The sequence below is a fragment of the Pogoniulus pusillus genome, chromosome 3 (genome assembly GCF_015220805.1).
Source record: "Pogoniulus pusillus isolate bPogPus1 chromosome 3, bPogPus1.pri, whole genome shotgun sequence".
Lineage (NCBI taxonomy): Eukaryota > Metazoa > Chordata > Aves > Piciformes > Lybiidae > Pogoniulus > Pogoniulus pusillus.
The window spans coordinates 21975930-21996661 of NC_087266.1; the positions used below are offsets into that span (position 1 = coordinate 21975930).

Below are 20732 nucleotides of genomic sequence, written 5' to 3' on the forward strand. Positions count from 1 at the left end.
TGCAAAACATTACATCATGAAATCAAAAAAGCATGACACTGTTACCCAACTGGTTTAATGCAAGCCAGCCTGTTTAATCAGCTTCCTAGCTTTGCTTGAACAAGATCTGGTCACAATGCCAACCCTCCCTTCCCTCCCAGTTTGATTACAGAAAGTAGTACTACATAAATACCTTAGTAGGTGATCACAGTATCACCAAGGTTGGAAGAGACCTCATATACCATCAAGTCCAACCCTTTACCACAGAGCTCAAGGCTAGACCATGGCACCAAGTGCCACATCCAAAAAGCTGTACAATCCTACCAGAGGAAGTCTGAAGAGGAGATTTTTCTAATAGAACTCTATTAGATCAACTCATGCTCAATGCTTTTGTTTACCTTCAAAGTATCCAAGGAAACAAAAATCTTGTGTCTTTCAATTCAAGCACAGAAAGTTAATGTACGAGAATGGACAAAACCAGAAAGCTCTGGAAAAGTAAGTACAAGCAAGCTTTCTTGGAGCAATTGATTTTACTTAACCTGGCAGATTGCATGAGCAACAGCAAATGACATGTGGCACAGATCTGAATGTCCCCTCCCATCTCAAGTTCTATATTCAAAACAGGGCACAAGGCAGCCAATTCCTCCACATGGTGAACCAGCAGCAGGGTACAGCCATTACTCATCTCCTGAAGTTCACTGTCTCAGGAGGTGAGAGGCCCGGGTGTACAGACTGGTTCACTGCAGCCAGTCCAAAAACTGGAAGAAAATTATCACTGTTTCTGATTTTTATTTCCTTTCTAATTAAAATAATTACAGTTTTCACCTAACAAAGTTTGCATCTACACTACAGCTTTACCTGTTCAGACGAGATTAGGCTTAATTATATAAGTGCATGTCTGGAGGCTCCTAAAGGGCCTGAAACCTTGTCTAGGACAGGTGAAAGAAAAAACATCTGGAGTTTATAAAGAGCACCAAAATTTTCCTGGATAGTCACTAGTCAGACATTACTACATGCTAGTAACCTCTCTTAGCTATCATTACCTTCTTAGCACAGGCTAAATCCTAGGGAAAGGGTGATGTGTATGAACCAGCGCACATCGCACAACAGCAGTTTCAGAGAGGCACTGCTGGGGGATGGTCCAGAGCCTTGCAACATCCTTGTGATACAGCTGTGCAAAATGATACAAGGACAGCTTGGGCACTGACCTCCTTGTAGATCAAAGGAAGTAAGTGCTTCCACTCAACTGCTCTCTAGACAGCATTTCACATGAACCAAGATATATCTTTTTAAGATTCTAGTACAGTCTTCAGCATTCCAAACACCTGGAGGCTGCAAAGGAATAGAAAAATGACCTTTGCTAAACAATTCTATTTATTACTGTGTAAGATGACATTAGAGGAGCATTAAAATGACATTTGCTCTTGCCATTGCATCCTTCAACAGTTAAGGGTTTTATTCACCTGCCACAGTACATAGTACTACTTCTTCAAACTGTAAATCTGCAAGATTACACATGTTCAGTTCACAATTTCATGTCCTCCTAGTTTCAAAGCTACACAGGAGACAGCAATCCCAGGCAGGATGTCTGAAGGAGATAGAGATGAGAGACATTTGCTTGTTTCAAGTTGACCAAACAGTTCACTCAAGGACTACTTTGCAGGAGCTATTTCTGTAAGAGGATAGACTAAGTTTCAAATCACTTTGTACAACTATATTGAAGATCCTGAAGTTCCAGTACTGCTGAGAAGCTACAGAGGGCTCACAAACAGTTATTTGCTGAAACAGTTTTACAACTATAAAATCTTAACATCATGTAGCAACCAGTCTCAGCAATTTAATATTTCAGGAATAAAACAAAATCCACAGAAAGTCTTCTCCCAGATGAAGTCAATAAGTGCTTTACCTGGGGCAATGAATTCTGACAAGAATCAGAAAAACCCAAAATAATGAGGTCTGCTACAGCATTTTAACTCTCATGGATGCTGAGCCCTCATTTATCCCAGCCTTTCAAGACTCCAGGTACTGCATTCCTTCCAAAACTTATTCCCTCATCTTTCAGTAGGTGAATGTAATCTTATCAGTATTCTATAAAAACACACAAGTTCAAAATGCAGCACCATAAATATTTCCAAAGCTCTAATTCTAGTGTAGAGTAATGCACAGTCCAGGTAAAAACATCTGTAAGTCTAAACCAGTCATTCTTCTATGAAATACGCTACCTGTCTGGCTACATGAATTGTGACCACAGGAGTTAAGGCTTTAGCCACAATGACTTTAAACTCTGATAGAACTCATATTTCAGAAGACACTCTCAGAGTTGAACACCACCAAATTCATCTTCAAATGATATGCAACAGTAATAATCCTATGCTTGGTCAATGGTTATTAATGCTACAAATACATCTGTACTTTTCCTGCTCCAAGGTTCCTTCAGGCCCTAGCTGTCCTTTACTCATAAGGCATCCGATGTTTCAAAAATGGAACAAGCTTCCCTCCACAAGCAAAAAGAAGCTAAAAATGGCAGAATACTGATGACAGCAGTAACAATAGCATCATGTTGGCAGGGATGTTGGAGGTAATAATCTCTGGAGATCCCTTCCAACCTCTGACATCCTGTGTTTCTGTGATACATTAACAGCAAAAAAACACAAACAAACCAACACACACAACCAAACAAAACCGGTAAGGAAACAGGTCATTTTTTTTGATAGATGTGACCATGTTTCAACAGGACTTCACAGTCAGAGTAGACAACACACTAAAAGGTAGCTACCTTGCCGGTCCAGTGATCTGAGTGCCCCATGCATAAGCTGAGGCAGTGACGAGTGCTTTGTCTCAGAGGTACACTAGATGCATGCTTGATCCTAAATGACTACTTGGAATAATATTTAGTTTGAGACTTCCCAGTAGGTGAACACCACAAAGTTATATAAAAAAACTGCACTGCTTTGGGGAAATGAGCATTTCTACTGCACTTCTGTACAACATCTACAGCAACAACTTATTTCCTTAAGCACAGCACCTTCCTAGTACACTGACCAACAGGAATGACTCATTCCTGGCAAACACTTTCCAAGGTTTTATGCCAGAACAATGCCTCTGATTTCCTTATTGAAGACTCAAAAGGCTCTTGAATGCTGGATAAATTACAAGTCAAATAATCTGTTACAAACTCTATTTTGTTTGCAGCCTCAAGTAGCTACACCATTTCCATCTCCTGCCTTCACACACTTGCATCATACAAAAAACAAGCAAAAAAAGAAAGGGCAAAAAAAAAAGCAAGAAAAAACCAAAGCCCTACACCAAATGAACAGGAAAAAACAACCCCAAGTATCTGCTGCCTTTATTTACTCCAGAAACAATATACTGAATTTCTCTACTGTCCTTACTTGATTTCTCCAAAGTACTAGTCACCTACAAGACAAATCCCAATCAAACTGATAATGGCAGAGTAAAGACCATCTTCTTTCAGATGCTCTATATCCTTCCAGACTCCCACAAATAATCTATTCTAATTCCTTCCTCAGATAGACTTGTAAATCCCTGCAGATTTAAAAGTAACAAAAAAGCTGCCACCCAGGGAGGTAGTTGAGTCACCCACCCTGAACGTGTTTAAGAGTTGTTTGGATGTGGTGCTTAGGGATATGGTTTGAGGTGAATCTTGTAGAGTAGCGTGATAGGTTGGACTTGGTGATCCTGAAGGTCTTTTCCAACCTGGATGTTTCTCTGATTTTGTGAAATTCAAGTGTGTGTATATATTTATATATACACACACACACATATGTGTGTGTGTGTGCATAAATACAGGCAACTGTATGCATTATAAACTAGTGATAAACAATGGCAATTCAGGTCAGAAGCATCTCTGCATCCCAAACCAGCACAGTTTTAACATTGTTAACTAGAGTTAGAACTCTAGTTCTAACAGCATAGTGTATATGAGAGTTGAACATTTGAGCACAAACTGACATTCCCATAACATCCAAAGGTATCTCCAGAAAGAGTTAATGCAGCTTGCATATATGTTATATTTTCACTATTATCTCTCTATAGCTACCTAAAGAGGTAGTAATGAGGTCAGTATTGGCCTCTTTTCCCAAGTAATTAACAACAGGACAAGAGGAAATGGAGGTGTTTAAGGGGAGGCTGGATGAGGCACTTAGTGCCCTGGGTTAGTTGATTAGAAGGGTGAGGTGATAGGTTGGACTCGATGATCTTAGAGGTATTTTCCAACCTGGTTAATTCTGTGATTCTGCTCCACTGCTTCTGTCGGATTCTAGAAAGAACTGGAAAAAACTCCCACACTACGCAACTGTTGCCCAGCAGAAACAGTGCTACTCACTCAACTGAGAAGCTGGACACAGGACCTGATTTGCTTTCATCCTGATGGTTTCCTTTATTTTTACTTTTTTTTTTTTCTGTTGTTTTTTTTTTTAAAGCCAAGAATATAAAGGTGCTGTGTAAGAAAGCCCCAGGCAAACTTCTCATTTTAGCCAAATAAACATCATTCCCTAAGGTGAACACTAACTTTCAAAGAATCTTTTTTTCCATGGTTTTAAAAACACACCACTTCGTTCCCTATCAGTTTACCCCATGTGTACATCTAAAGCTTTTATTAAAAGTTTATCTAATAAATATGATACCTGCTTCAATTACTAAAAATAATTTTAATAAGAAAACTCCACAAAAATCATCAAGCTCATGTTTCTTTTTAAAATTAAACCACTAGACTAATTTCCCTGAAGATTTAGTTGTACAATAGATTTATTTTATTAATATTTACTAAACCTATTAACTCTGTCTGCTGAACTGTAAAGTTTGTCTGTCAAGCTCCAGATAGAACTATAAATCCCTTGAGAACTTGATAATATTAAACCCAATACAGACAGAGCAATTGAATTTTAATAACTTCAAAAGAAAGTGGACATTTTCAAAGAAATCAGCAAGTTAATTTTTGAACCTCTCATTCTCTCATCTTGTTTACAGATAAAGTTGGGCAGCATTAACTTTATAATGAAGGCATAAGTATTAGCATACCAGTCAAGATCTTACGAAGCCCCTTAACTCTTAATTTGTTTTATTTATTCCTATTTTCCCAGATGTCTACAGACCACTAAACTTCAGATCTAATAGCACATGCTCTGCTGACCTTTTTACCCAAATCATGAACATAGAATTCCTGAAGCCAGGCAACTTCGATCACCATTAGCCCTATAAATGGTCCCCACTTGTATCACAGAATTTAACACATTGTCTTTCTACCAATCATTGTATCTTACTGTTTCAGCAATTTCTATACTTTAGCTGCAAAAACTTAAATTAATAACAGACATCAAATTCCTCCATCTTTCACAACAGAGGAAACATTGGAATGGGCTGTCCAGAGAGGTGGTGGAAGCACTGTCCCTGGAGGTCTTCAAGAAAAGCCTGGATGAGGCACTTAGTGCCATGGTCTAGTTGACTGGCTAGGGCTGGGTGCTAGGTTGGACTGGGTGATCTTGGAGGTCTCTTCCAACCTGGCTGATTCTATGATACCTTTCTTCTGATATGTTGGCTTTGAAAAAAGACACAGATTTTACATCCAGCTTTACACTAAGCACTCACCATCATTTCTCAGTCCTTTAGAACAATTTGGGTATCGTCAATCCTCCACCAATATGATCGCAAGCTGAAAAACATTTTAACTTTCACTTGCCTCTGGGGTTGCTTTGTTTTCAAGAGTGCCATAGCAGATCAGAGTTGAACACTCTACACAGGCTGTAGATTATACAGACTTAAGGAAATAAAAACACTTAAATCAAGGTCTGTACAAGGATTAACTTCCACTCTGCTTTAACACGAGCCAGCAGCGGCCTCAAAGTAGAATTCTCCACAGCTAAAGTTTGGGATTTGGGTTTTTTTTTGGTAGAATCAACCAGGCTGGAAGAAACCTCCAAGACCATCCAGTCCAACCTAGCACCCAGCCCTGTCCAGTCAAACAGACCATAGCACTACGTGCCTCAGACAGGCTTTTCTTCAACACCTCCAGGGACGGTGACTCCACCACCTCCCTGGGCAGCCCATTCCAATGCCAATCACTCTCTCTGGCAAGAACTTCCTCCTAACATCCAGCCTGTACTTTTCCCCGTCACAACCTGAGACTGTGTCCCCTTGTTCTGTTGCTGGTTGCCTGGCAGAAAAGACCAACCCCCACCTGGCTATAGCCTCCTTTCAGGTAGTTGTAGACAGCAATGAGGTCACCCCTGAGCCTCCTCTTCTCCAGGCTAAACAATCCCAGATCCCTCAGCCTCTCCTCATACACAGCTGTGTTCCCTTCACCAGCTTTGTCACCCTTCTCTGGATACCTTCCAGCACCTCAACATCTCTCTCGAATTGAGTAGCCCAGAACTGGACGCTGGACTCAAGGTGTGGCCTGACCAGTGTTGAGCACAGGGGAAGAATAACCTCCCTGTCCCACTGGCCACACTATTCCTGATACAGGCTAGGATGTCATTGGGTCACCTGGCCACCTGAGCACACTTCTGGCTCGTGTTCAGCCTACTCTCTCTACCACTACCCTCAGGTCCCTTTCTGCCTGGCTGCTCTCCAGCCACTCTGTCCCCAGCCTGCAGTGCTGCTTGGGGTTGTTGTGACCAAACTGCAGAACCCTGCACTTGGCCTTGTTAAATCTTATCCCATTGGCCTCTGCCCACCCATCCAGGCTGTCTAGGTCCCTCTGCAGAGCTCTCCTATTTCCAACAGTTCTTACCTCAAGAGACAAGACTTGCTCACAAGGATTTATCCAAGCAATGTCAATGTCATATAGCTACACTTCTAAAGAGAGGCATACAGAGAGACTGTGCTAATGTCCAAGTTAACCATCTAGGATGGCAATCTTAAGTATTTTTCATGTTTCAGATAAATGTGAGAAAGTAAAAGCACCTTCTATTGAACAATTCCTTTACCTCACCAGAAAGTGGCACTAAAGGCTACATACTGAACATTAGCAAAATGGACTAGATAACCAGGCTTTCACTTCAAATTTTTGAGGGCTTTATGAGAATTGCCATAGTGGAACAGAAAATACCTTTCCAAAACATCTTGGTCATCAAATGTCCATACTTCCTGGAAGTCCACAGCACCCAAAGAGCAACCTTCATTTATTTTTTTCAGAATCTCTACATTTCTCAGCTATAGTATCATGACTTGACTGTAAAACTCAATCTTGAAGCCTATGCAGTAATCCCAAATACTGACCTACTCACTAGGAAACATCTGGTTAAATCCAGTTTATTACATATGGAACTGCAAGCCTCTAATTACAAAACAGTTTGATTCTCAGAGACTGCTGCAAATTTGGAACATATCCAAATATGGAAAGTGAAGAGCAAGTCAGCCTTACAGGGGTGGACAAAACCAGGCTTTAGGGCCATTTTGACAGAATTGCTTCCCAGAACAGGTTTTCAAGGAAGGCCTGAGATCTGCATCCAATTAACCACCAATGCAATAAAAATACACGGGGCAAAATAACTGCACATGCTAGATGCACCCTACATTCTTAATCTCAGCCAGGAAAAGCTGCCAATGCTTTATTACAGTGACCAAAATGTTCGCCCTTTGACATGTTGTCAAATGTTTGTGGCACCCACACAGTACCATTAAAACAAAATGTGTACTAGTATCTAGTACCAGCACTGTCCTGGGAAGTAGGAGTAAAGAGTTTGACTAATTCTAACTTAATGTTTTAAATAAAAGAATAAAGAACTCCTCATTTCAACAACATTACCCTGGATTAAATGCCAGGAAGATTGGGCTCAGTTTCTTTAAAGTCCTAAAGAAAAGGGTTGCTTCTGATATTGATTAAGGGCAATTAGAACTGAGCTTACAATCGACAACTTTGTTCACAACTACTAAGATGCAGTAACATACAGTTAAAAGAGGTTGTACACACAGCTTGTCTGTGAGTCACCATACTGCCAGGATATGTCTTGTAAAGACAAACTAATAATTACATACTTTGTTTCAGAATTCTCTGTGGCTAAACATCACAGCATGAAACCAAAACATAAAACCATTCTGTAAGTACCAGAACAGCCACAGCTCACAGCACTGCTCCCTGCAAAGAACTCATCTGTCATCTGGTTTAGAGACACTAACATGGTTGTCCTTAGCTCAACAGCAGTACATTTATCTATATAATCCATGTAAATCTGCCAGACATCCTTTTTTTTTTACTATTATTAATGAGTAGAAAACCAGAAGAATAAAAAGTTATACAGGCAATATGCTGTATTTATAAAATAATTGAAGAAGCATTTTGGGGTTTGGGCTTTTTTTTTTTCTGTGCCTTTTTTCTAGTTTGGTTATTGTCTTTTATAGAATCATAGAATCAACCTGGTTGGAAGAGACCTCCAAGATCATCCAGTCCAACCTAGCACCCAGCCCTAGTCAGTCAACTAGACCATGGCACTAAGTGCCTCAGCCAGGCTTTTCTTCAACACCTTCAGGGACAGTGACTCCACCACCTCCCTGGGCAGCCCATTCCAATGCCAATCACTCTCTCTGGCAAGAACTTCCTCCTAACATCCAGCCTATACTTCCCCTGGCACAACTTGAGACTGTGTCCCCTTGTTCTGTTGCTGGTTGCCTGGCAGAAGAGACCACCCCCCACCTGGCTACAATGTCCCTTCAGGTAGCTGTAGACAGCAATGAGGTCACCCCTGAGCCTCCTCTTCTCCAGGCTAAACAACCCCAGCTCCCTCAGCCTCTCCTCATAGGGTTTGTGTTCCAGGCCCCTCACCAGCTTTGTCGCCCTTCTCTGGACATGTTCCAGCACCTCAACATCTCTCTTGAATTGAGGGGCCCAGAACTGGACACAGTACTCAAGGTGTGTGTTATCATTGGGTTAAGGGGGGTTTTGGTGCTGTATTAGGGTTTTTTAGCAGTACCTACTCAAAGCTAAAAATATTTTTTCCCCAATAGCATTTTTTTCCCAATCAAAGGGTAATACATGCGATCTACTCTGTCATTAAGACACTAACACAGAATGAGTACCATACATTTTTTGCTTGGAAGTTTACTTTAAAAACATTAAGACTTAACTCTGCTTCCATAAGACTAATGGGGTCAAAGAAATAGAATCATAGAATCGACCAGATTGGAAGAGATCTGCAAGATCATCCAGTCCAACCCATCAACCAGCCCTATCCAGCCAAATAGACCATGGCACTAAGTGCCTCAGCCAGGCTTTTCTTCAACACCTCCAGGGACGGTGCCTCCACCACCTCCCTGGGCAGCCCATTCCAATGGCAAATCACTCTCTCTGTGAAGAACTTCCCCCTAACATCCAGACTATACCTCCCCTGGCACAACCTGTTCTGTTGCTGGTTGCCTGGCAGAAGAGACCAACCCCCACCTGGCTATAGCCTCCTTTCAGGTAGTTGTAGACAGCAATGAGGTCACCCCTGAGCCTTCTCTTCACCAGCATAAACAACCCCAAATCCCTCAGCCTCTCCTCATAGAGCTGTGTTCCCTTCACCAGCTTTGTTGCCCTTCTCTGGACATGTTCCAACACCTCAACATCTCTCTTGAATTGAGTAGCCCAGAACTGGACACTGAACTCAAGGTGTGGCCTGACCAGTGCTGAGCACAGGGGAAGAATAACCCAATAACCTCCCTTGTCCTACTGGCCACACTGTTCATGATACAGGCTAGGATGCTGTTGGCTCTCCTAGCCACCTGAGCACACTGCTGGCTCGTGTTCAGCCTACTATCTACCAACACCCTCAGGTCCCTTTCTACGTGGCTGCTCTCCAGCCACTCTGTCCCCAGCTTGCAGCACTGCTTGGGGTTGTTGGGGCCAAAGTGCAGAACCCTGCACTTGGCCTTGTTAAATTTTACCCCGTTACAAGGCTCATTTGAGCCTATACAAGGATGCATGAGAGCTATCTTGATGTAAATAAACACCATGGTCTTGTAAGAATATACTTTTCCTTCTCCAAGGTAAGGGCAAATTGCAAAGTCTAAAGTATGCCAGCTCCAGTATGTGCACAGATTTGAGGTGTATGGAAGGGGTGGAAAGAAAGAAAATTACAAGTATGAAAAACTGCTGATTTAGAACAGAAGTTGATTATGTTCTCCACAGTTACTTCTGTCACACAAATAATCTCTCACAAGATGTTTATTAATGCAGTATTTTGAAAAGTAAATAAAAAAATCCTGAAAGACTTAGAGCACATCTCACTACAGAACAGACAGCTCAACAGGAGGCTTTGCTACAACTTGAAGAGTATGCTTCAGATACTAAGCTCCATTTGTTTTGTGACATACACATTAAACTTAAGTGAGGCATGCCACAACACAGACTACCAAGAAACATGCTCATAGAACTTTTTACCACTCCTCCATTCAAATGCACTCTCTGCTTTTACCACAGTGCAGTAGGAGGGAGAACACAGCAGCATAAGGGAATAGTTCACTTTTCCATGGTTTTTGATTCTCTTCCTAAATTAACCTATTTAGGGTTAGAAGGATCAAAAGGAATACACAAGTGAAGTACAAGACTCAAGTTTGCCGAGAACTAAAAGATAACACCAGTTCTAAACTTATGATGGTACAGTTATCTGCAAAGTGATGGCACCACCACATCACTGCTGCCCATCAGGGCTGTCAAGATGCTCAAAAATGCACTGCTACCGTGCCTGGCTAGCCTGAAAGACCAGAACACACCGCAAACATATGTATCACAACTCAGCACAAGGGAAACTTCAAAAGGACATGCAAATCACCTCAGCTTAAAAACACCCACAGAAACATGAATGAACAAAGATTCCTCCTCCTCTTAAGTGAAAACAGAGGATCAGATGTTAAAATAAATATAAAAGGAAATAAGTATTTAGTTCTTACCCTTCAATATAAAAGATAAATGTGAATTGTTTCTACAGATGGGCAGTATTAGCCATGTCAGTCAAGAGGATGAGTATCCATAACTCATTTACCTACAAATCAGAGACACATTTAATCTTATTCCTCTAGGCAACAAGCTATCATGCTTTAACATAAGCAAAAACTGCATTTCAAGGGTGGCTCCTCATTTAACAAAATCCTGCTTTCACACATAATGCATGCTCATGTTCTCATGGCCTCTTGCACTTACTAGAAAGAAACGTTAGCAACATGCTTCAAAGAATCCCATCGTTAAAGCCAGCAGGTCTGAAATCATTGCTATATTGTTAGTTACACAAGAGAAATCAAGTCTGGATAACACTCAAGAATCATCTACTGATTCACAAATGCAAAGATCATTAGCAGTTTTAAGATAACATTTGTTCTCAGTCATTTTTCTCTAAAGTGTGAACTTGTACAGCAGAGACAGTAAAATTTTATGTGGAACTCAGGGAACACACACTCTTTCTATTTTTATGTAACACAATCTATTCTGTCTTATAGCAAAGACAAAGCATTAGTAGAATGTGCCTTCAGCTGCTACAGCACCTGCAGCCTAAAGCTGCAAGATTTTTTTCTTGGTCCTGTCAAATGCAATCACTATTGGAACTTGAAAAATGAAGGGAAAATGAATACAGAAAATGTTTCAGTCTTTTAAATACCCATGTCAATTTTCCAGCTATAGAAAGAAGAGAGATTTAGAAACCTGATCCTTGCATTCCTTCAGGTTTAAGTGCCCCTACCTCATCCAAACCAACTATAACCATGCCAGAACACAGGAACACACACACTCCCCAAACCACACAACAAAACTCACAACCCCACACAAACAGGACAGTGTCAGAGATAAGACCATCATTTGTAAATGCTAAGAACAAAAAGTAGGATGAAAGAAACAAACTAAAAAACCCACACAATCCAGCTGAACTCCTTCACCACTCATAGCTCAAACCTCTTAATATTCACTTTCTGAAAAAATGGTAATACTTAAGTGACACAGTCTTGTGTGTACTTAAACTTACAGGTCCAGGTAACATCTATATTCTTTCAAATGAAATCCTATGCAGCAGGCTCAAACTAAAGCAGTTTTTCCACATGAAGAGCTGTGTATTTTCCACAGCCATACAACTAACTTTCTATGTAGATTGCTTGATAACAGGAGCTATGAAAGATTCTTTTCTTCAAAAACAAACCAGAAAAAATACTATATCTCTTCTACCTAACAGTTGAGAAGACTTACCTGATTATTACACAACTATTCCTTGTGTAACCCCTTTATTGGCTTGATGTCTGTTTCTAAATTAAGAAAAAACAGGAATCTAAACAGCAATAAGAATTTAGTAGCATAAAGATATATATTCTTTCCCTGCTTTTCCTAATTACTTTCCTTTACAAATTCCCTGTACTACACAGAAGAGCTGATGACAATTCCAGGTTGTCTGGTAATTGAAGTAACTTATTAGCTGCAATACACCAGAGGAACATCCCAGATGTGTCCTCGAAGGACAACTAGATAGTTAGCTGAAACTGAACTTGTCCACATAAGTCATTTCTTCAGAATAACAACTTTGACATCACTTGGGCAGATGATAGTAGAACAGAAGAAAACCCCAAAGATGCCAGTTTCACCTCTTGTGCAACACCTAAGATGTAATCTTCAAAGTATCTACAAAGCATTAACAGTGCAGGACTCATCTCCCCAGCAGTTAACTGCACACCATACTACCTTTTAAAAGGACTGAAGTGTATGATAGCAATGCTTTGGAATTCCCAGTAGTAGTTAATTCTGGTTTCAGTCTGACAAGTTGAGAGTGGCTTTACTCCCAACAAATGGAGATAATCAGCACGATGCCACAGACAAGATGCAAACATCCTTTTTTTTTCCTGGGAGTAGAAGCTTCAGGATCCAAAAAGCAATACCTTTTAAGTTTTCCAGAGCTTCACAGGCAATGTCTCCTGTAGTTGGGCTCAAGAATTTGAAATACAGATTTACACATATAAAAACTAAAAAAAAAAAAACCACCACAACACACCACAAACCACCTTACATACTGTCTATGCTAAAGGAATTCCTGGAAGCCAAGATCTTTCATAGGGAAGTCATAAAGCTACATCAATCTTTATATTTTGATGTGTGGTACAACAAGCACTGTAATTGTGTCCTTAGCTTGAAGACAGACATGCTGGTAGACAATTCTTTTTTGATAGACTAATCCCCAGGTTTTCCTCCTTTCACAGACAGTCTGAGTTTTCCCAATGGTTATTAGAAAAGGTTTTAGGCAGCAACCCAACAAGACCTGCTTGTTTCTAGCATATGGCTAAATCTAGAGACCAGACAAGGGCTCTGATTCATTAGAAATGTGGGAAGGAAGTGTGTCCAAAAGAATGAAGGTCAGGAAAGTCATCAGATAAAACCAATAAAATTCTCCTGCTTAAGAGATTTTCCATACAGGTTACAAAACTTCATAGTAATGCTATTCTACCAGAACAGCCAAAAGAAGACAACAACCATTTCCCACGTTCTCTCCCTTCACCACTAGAGTTGCATGCTAGAACGAAACTGCACGTAAAGCTTCCCTAGACATATTAAGACCTGGTTTGGGAAATCAAGGTACTGACTGTAGACAAATTACAGTGAAGTTCTGTTTGTTTGTAAAGAACGTTACACAATACCATTGCACCACAAAGGGGTTTATCACTGCTCGTGATCAATAGCTCACCCAAGCAGTGAAACATGCAAAAGACAACAGCTGAGCAAGTATTCAAGTGAGGGAGGTCACCTTCAGCTTCTGTGCATCAGCTTTTAGTCAAATAATCATCGGTAAACAGTGGCACTGATGGTTCTTACACTGACTATCAGTCTGTTGTTAATTACATATTTAAGTACAACACCTAATCTGCAGGACACATTCAATGCTTCAGCTCCATTCATATAAGAATTACTTTAGTGCAAAATACTACACACAACTCTGCCCTTCCCACTACTTTTAAATGCAACTCCATACGATAAACAATTGATACCGTTGCCAGCTCTCCTTCCTACAGTACTGAAAGCAGGGTACCGGGAACACATAAAACATTCCTCAGCTGCAATCTCACTCTCTTCAGGGCCTCTCCAGGTCATCCAATTTCCCTTCCTCAGACTGGCCTTTCACTGCTCTCAAAACTCAACTTCTATGAAATGCCAGTGAAAAAAAAATTGTCCAGGTTAAGGGCTACAGAAAATGGCTTTATGGTGTTTCCAACCTAATTAAAAAGAAACAGTCAAAAAACTACACTCAAGGTAAATCTAGTTCTCAAAATATTTTCACTTAAAAAAGCTTTATTAGGAAAAAGAAAGAAAAACCAAGTGAGTATATATATGCAAGTAGTTAAGTCTGTAAGGAATAAACATTTGCAGATTATTATGCTAAGTTTCTAGAATTCATCTGAATCAAACTAGGGATTAGTCTTTTCTATTCCCAGTAGCTCTCTGAAGAGAGCAGAAATGATTGATTTTTCCCCTCAAGTGCATGATTTAGAAAAAAATATAGCTCTCAAAAACAAGCCAAGACAGTTGTTCGATCACATCTCACCTGCTGCTGCATGCCAAGGAGCAGAGGTCAGCAAAAAAAGTCACACAGGGACCGCACAAAGGGGAAAGTATATCAATATTTAAAGGATGTAAGCTCAACTTGGATCTTGTAAAAATTCATTTTTAGCAGTGAAGGATTTCAGAGGTGGAATATATTAAAAATAATGCTAGAGAATTTCAGTGTGAGAATAGAGAAAAAAAATCTGATGATTTTAGGCTCAGTTGAGCAGAAGACAATTTCTACAACAAGTACAACATATAAAAGTATCGCAAAATAAGACACTGACTTAGAATCATAGAATCATGAATCATAGAACCAACCAGGTTGGAAAAGACCTCCAAGATCATTCAGTCCAACCTACCACCCAGCCTGATCCAGTCATCTAGATCATGGCACTAAATGCCTCATCCAGTCTTTTCTTGAACACAATGAAAGACCCTACACTTAAAAGAACTCATTATGTAGCTAAAGACATTTCCCTCAGAATTGAAAGAGCCAGTGGCAAACGTTAACAAAGCACATACGAGTCCCACATTTAGACTTCATCTGTACTCAGTTTCACATTAAAATACAGATAAAAGTACTCGAAAGAAAGAAAACCAAGATTAGGTCAGTTTAAAAACAATACTGATACAGCACAAAGCATTTCTGATATACCAATTCAAAGTTCTCTGGTCCTATTTCATTAAAAAAAAATCTGAACTAAAGCATCACAGTCACCTTCACAGAAATCACAGAATCATAGAATCAACCAAGTTGGAAGAGACCTCCAAGATCATCCAGACCAACCTAGCACCCAGCCCTAGCCAGTCAACTAGACCATGGCACTAAGTGCTTCAGCCAGTCTCTTCTTGAACACCTCCAGGGACGGTGCCTCCACCACCTCCCTGGGCAGCCCATTCCAATGCCAATCACTCTCTCTGGCAAGAACTTCCTCCTAACATCCAGCCTATATTTCCCCCGGCACAACTTGAGACTGTGTCCCCTTGTTCTGTTGCTGGTTGCCTGGCAGAAGAGGCCACCCCCCACCTGGCTACAAAGTCCCCTCAGGTAGCTGTAGACAGCAATGAGGTCACTCCCGAGCCTTCAAGACCAAGTGTATCTTCATGATGGACTGTGTAATCGCCTATTTCTTTCACTTAGAACACCAACCTTTATCAACAAGATTGGTATTGGAAGCTACAGTTATCCATTTCTCTTTCTGCTTAGTGGGGAGTGTTACTGTTTGGTTTGGGGGTTGCTGTTTTTTTATTGGTTTGGGTGTTTGTGGTTTCGGGTTTTTGTTTTGTGGGTTTTTTTGTTTGAGCTTGTAGGAGTTGTGTTGTTGTTTATTTTTGTTTGGTGGAGGTTTTTGTTGGTTTGTTGGGGGCTTGTGTAGTTTTTTTGTTTCAGTTTGGGTTTTTTTTTGTTTTGTTGCTTTTGTGGTTTTTGTTTTGTGGTTGGTTGTTGGTTTGGGGTTTTGTTAGGGTTTTTTTGTCTGCTTGTGCTTTGGGGAGTTTGGTGACTGTTCTGTGTGTTTTGATGTTTATTAATGTTCCAAAAATTTCTATTGACTTGTTCTCTGTCTGGCTTTAAAGCTGGATTCTATAACCAAAGTCTACCACACCTGAATTATTGGAATAGCTATCAGATGAAGGGCAACAGAGGAAAATTAAAACATGCAACACATTTTAGAGCTGTGTTTTCATATCTACAAGTATCTAACCAGAACTTAAACTGCAAAATAGGTACCATTTCCTCTGCTGGGTTTTGTTAAAAGCTACTCACTTCAGTGGCTTGTTAAGGACTCTGCATCACTCAATATGTATCACCTGTGGTGTTCTTCTATAGGCCATTTCAAGCATAGAATCTGTGCTTAATACTGCAATGCTCCAGGAACATCGATGTGTGTTGTGCCTGAAGTAAATTCTCAACTCTATACAGGGTATGTTGTGTAACAGCTATCACTTCTAAAACTCAAATCACTTGACCAGCAGCCATAACCCCTTTCTTATAATCTCTGCCAGACACATGTACTGCTGTGATTAAGCTTGTCATCTCCAACTCTGCTTTATCTCTAGAGTTACAGAACAAGAAATGTTCTCAGCTTTTTGTAATTTCAATATTTATCTAAGGTTATTTTCAAGAAAAATCTAAACAATTGGAAATGTGAAAAATAAAGTCAACAATCTTTTCTGGCTTCTAGCATTATAACAATCTCACATTCTAGGCTCGTGAAAGGGAAATCAGAAGGAATCAGCTAAAATTAGGTGTGGAAGATATATTGCTACGCACAGGTGGAAACACTCTGTTGTTGCTTTCCACTCCCCATTTTCCCACCACTACTTTACATGAATGAAGGACCACACAACATTAATTCACCAAGGTATGCATTTACCATTGAGTTCTGCAAAGTATGTTTAGCTATCTGCAACAATGAATCCTCAAGTGTACTACAGATCACTTCAGTTAAGCCCAAAAATCAAGGTGTAAATTGTTCAATTCAACATGAACTGTCAGTAGCACTGGAGTTCCAAGTTGGGAGCAGCTGCTGTGTTATTGGTATTCCATAGATCTCTTTCAACTACACAACTGGATAGAAGGAGGGGAAAATGATAGAATTTCTTTTTTAAAAAACTAGGGATTGTAAAAGTATGCCAAATAAAAAGTTCATTGCATTTTTTTTCTATATTGACTGAAGTCAAAGAGCAGAGGGAAATCATTTTTTGATAATCCATGTTTGATTCAGGCTTCTCACTATCATGAGTCAGACTGATGGTGACCTGCTCAACCTCTCTTGCTTTTAGAATGACTAACTGCTCTTATTTGAGAAACAGATCCATCTTAACAGACAGTATCCTGTACAGTCAAGAAGTCTCCCATCCCCACACACTCTAAAAGAAAGCGAAAACATACACACACAGCGTGCCCAAGAGCCTTAAAAGTGGCTCCATACCCTCAACACTGCAACAGTAGAAGACCCCAGTAGTATTTTCACGTGTTACATGTGACCAATTACCTCCTTTGTGATCATGGAGTCTATCTGTCAATACACCTTTGATAGGTGTTTGTAGGGGAGACTTGATTAGCTAAATCTGCCAACACTTAAACATAGTAAACAGATAGTATCACAGTATCACAGTATCACCAAGGTTGGAAAAGACCTCACAGATCATCAAGTCCAACCCTTTACCACAATTCTCAAGGCTAGACCATGGCACCAAGTGCCACGTCCAATCCTGCCTTGAACAGCTCCCGAGACAGTGACTCCACCACCTCCCCGGGCAGCCCATTCCAGTGTCCAATGACTCTCTCAGTGAAGAACTTTCTCCTCACCTCAAGCCTAAATTTCCCCTGGCGTAGCTTGAGGCTGTGTCCTCTTGTTCTGGCGCTGGCCACTGATAGAGTACAGAATCATAGAATCAACCAGGTTGGAAGAGACCTCCAAGATCATCCAGTCTAACCTAGCACCCAGCCCTATCCAGTCAAATAGACCATGGCACCACGTGCCTCATCCAGGCTTTTCTTCAACACCTCCAGGGATGGTGACTCCACCACCTCCCTGGGCAGCCCATTCCAATGCCAATCACTCTCTCTGGCAAGAACTTCCTCTTAACATCCAGCCTATACCTCCCCTGGCACAACCTGAGACTGTGTCCCCTTGTTCTGTTGCTGGCTGCCTGACAGAAGAGACCAACGCCCACTTGGCTACAACCTCCCTTCAGGTAGTTGTAGACAGCAATGAGGTCACTCCTGAGCCCCCTCTTCTCCAGGATAAACAACTCCAGGTCTCTCAGCCTCTCCTCACAGGGCTGTGTCCCAGGCCCCTCACCAGCTTCCTTGCCCTTCGCTGGTCATGTTCTAGTATCTCAACATCTCTCTTGAATTGAGTAGCCCACAACTGGACACAGTACTCAAGGTGTGGCCTGACCAGTGTCAAATACAGGGAAAAAATAACCTCCCTTGTCCTATTAACCACACTGTTCTTGAACTAGGCCAGGATGCCATTGGCTTTCTTGGCTATCTGGACACACTGCTGGCTCATCTTCAGCCTGCTATCAGCCTACCAGTACCCCCAGGCCTCTTTCTGCCTGGCTGCTCTCCAGCCACTCTGTCCCCAGCCTGTAGCACTGTTTGGGGTTGTTGTGGCCAATGTGTAGGACCCTGCACTTGGTCTTGTTCAATCTCATCCCATTGGCCTCTGCCCACCCATCCATCCTGTCCAGGTCCCTCTGCAAGGCTCTCCTACCTTCCAACAGATTTGACACCTGCTCCTAGCTTGGCGTCATCTGCAAATCTAGTGATGATGGATTCAATTCCCTCATCCAAATCATCAATAAAGATATTCAACAGGATCAGGCTGAGCACAGATCCATGGAGGACACCAGTAGTGCCAAGTGGATATGGCACCATTCACCACCACTCTCTGGGCCCAGCCCTTCAGCTAATTCTTGCCCCATTTCGGAGTGAAAATATCAATAAAAGCTAACAGTAATTTCAATAATTTCTCCTTACCCTAATCTGTATCATTAAGACTAACACAATCTCAAATCTTCCTGGTCTGCTAAAACCTTTCAGCTTCTCAGTTAATTACCCTGTTTTTCAATCTGTAATACAGCTGTTTAGGAGGTCTAGCTTCTCCAGAAGTTGAAAGTTAACCCTCTGGAGCTAAAATCCAGATCTTCACTCTAATTTTTTGAATACTACTGCAAAAATACATACTTCTGCATTCAGTTTTCCAGACTTGGAGTTTCCATTTCTCAAGTAGCTAGCAGAATACCTCAGAACAGGAGCATAATATTTACTTATGAAATTAACTGCTTGCCCTACTAATACTCACTTAATTCTAGTCTCCATACCCTAGACAGCAGTGTTGGATGATCATTCCTGTCCTCCCACCACTACATCAAAAGACTTTAATGTGAAACCAGGCAGTGGATCCAAGATTCAGCAAATCAGTAAGGTTTTGCACCTTTTTTTCCCCTTCTATAATCTCCCTTTAGTAGGGAAATTAATATTTTGCCTCTCCTAATCTAATTTATTTCCACGGGGATCCTGCTTATCACTATAAGTGAAGTTTTGGCATTCTTCAGTATTTGCAAATCCATCACGTGGGAAACAGGAGATGCCTTGGTCAACACATATTCCCCCAGTTCAGCTCTCACATTACATAACTTTTCCTTCATACCTCTTGACTAATTTTGGGGAAAAAAAGTTGAATATTTGAAGACCTCAAAGGACATTTTCTAAGTAGAGTAAGGAATTAAAATAAGCTTTCAGGTATTTTTTAAAACAGGAGATTCCCTCTGTGCTTGCCTGCAGTACACTAGTTCCTATCTTTCAGCATTTTCTGTACTCTGTATTGTTTAGCTCTCATTTGTCACTGGCTTCATTTTCTCTCTGGTAGTCATTTTTGTTTCTGTAGATCTGTACTAAGATAAGAATAAGAAGGACACGTTTCACTTTGTTACCATGCTTGGCATTTAGTATGTATACTGAGGCAAGGGTTGTCAAGTGAAGCTGTCAAACAGGCAGCTGACTCTCTGAAAGGCACTGAGAGAGGCACTTAAGGTGACAGTCAGCATTCCTTCCCCAGAAGCCACACACCCAGTCCATCAACTGCACACAGAGCAAGTTGAATAGATGTGGTCTCAACAATGACTTCTTGCTAAAGCAGCACATCTACTATCACATGGCATCTACTGAATCTAAGCCAGCTGTCACAGGCCTTCACTCTCTCAAGTTTCAAGAGAAGAATCAAAGACTTCACTAAGAAGGAGACAGATCTATTAGGACTTAAAGAATGTTTGGTGTATAGATAAAATTAACTTTAACTTCTACTTTTCCTCAGCAATGAAAAGTATACCATACCAAGAACATGTTTCTCCTGGTTAGTTTTTCTGCATATAGGTATGGACCACAGCAAATGCAGGCAGTTTTTAATTCAGTTTTTAGGTCTCAAGAGATGTATGTAGTCAAGCTCAGTATACAGTTTGCTCAGGCACAGGTTTGGTTACAGCTGTTCCACACAATGCTGAAGACAGTTTAAGTTCAAATTAGTTTTTCATCTTGTTTCATTTTGTAAAACGTGTTACTTTTATATACATATATACACCTTAAAGCCACAGACCTAATGACTTTCAGATGCCAAACTGGACATCTCATGAGTACATTTGCACAAGCCACTCTGTTTTATCATGAATTGTTTATTTTGCTACCTTTAAAGGCAAATAAGAGAAACAAAATAAGAAAGCACAAAAACGTTGCCTTTTG

The 20732-nt window shown here is 40.8% G+C and overlaps 1 protein-coding gene across 4 annotated transcripts in view; it reads right to left on the reverse strand.

Annotated features, from left to right (window-relative positions):
* The window catches only part of ATP8A2 (ATPase phospholipid transporting 8A2), a 377320-nt gene that overhangs the window by 252715 nt on the left and 103873 nt on the right, over window positions 1-20732 (reverse strand). The window lies entirely within an intron of this gene.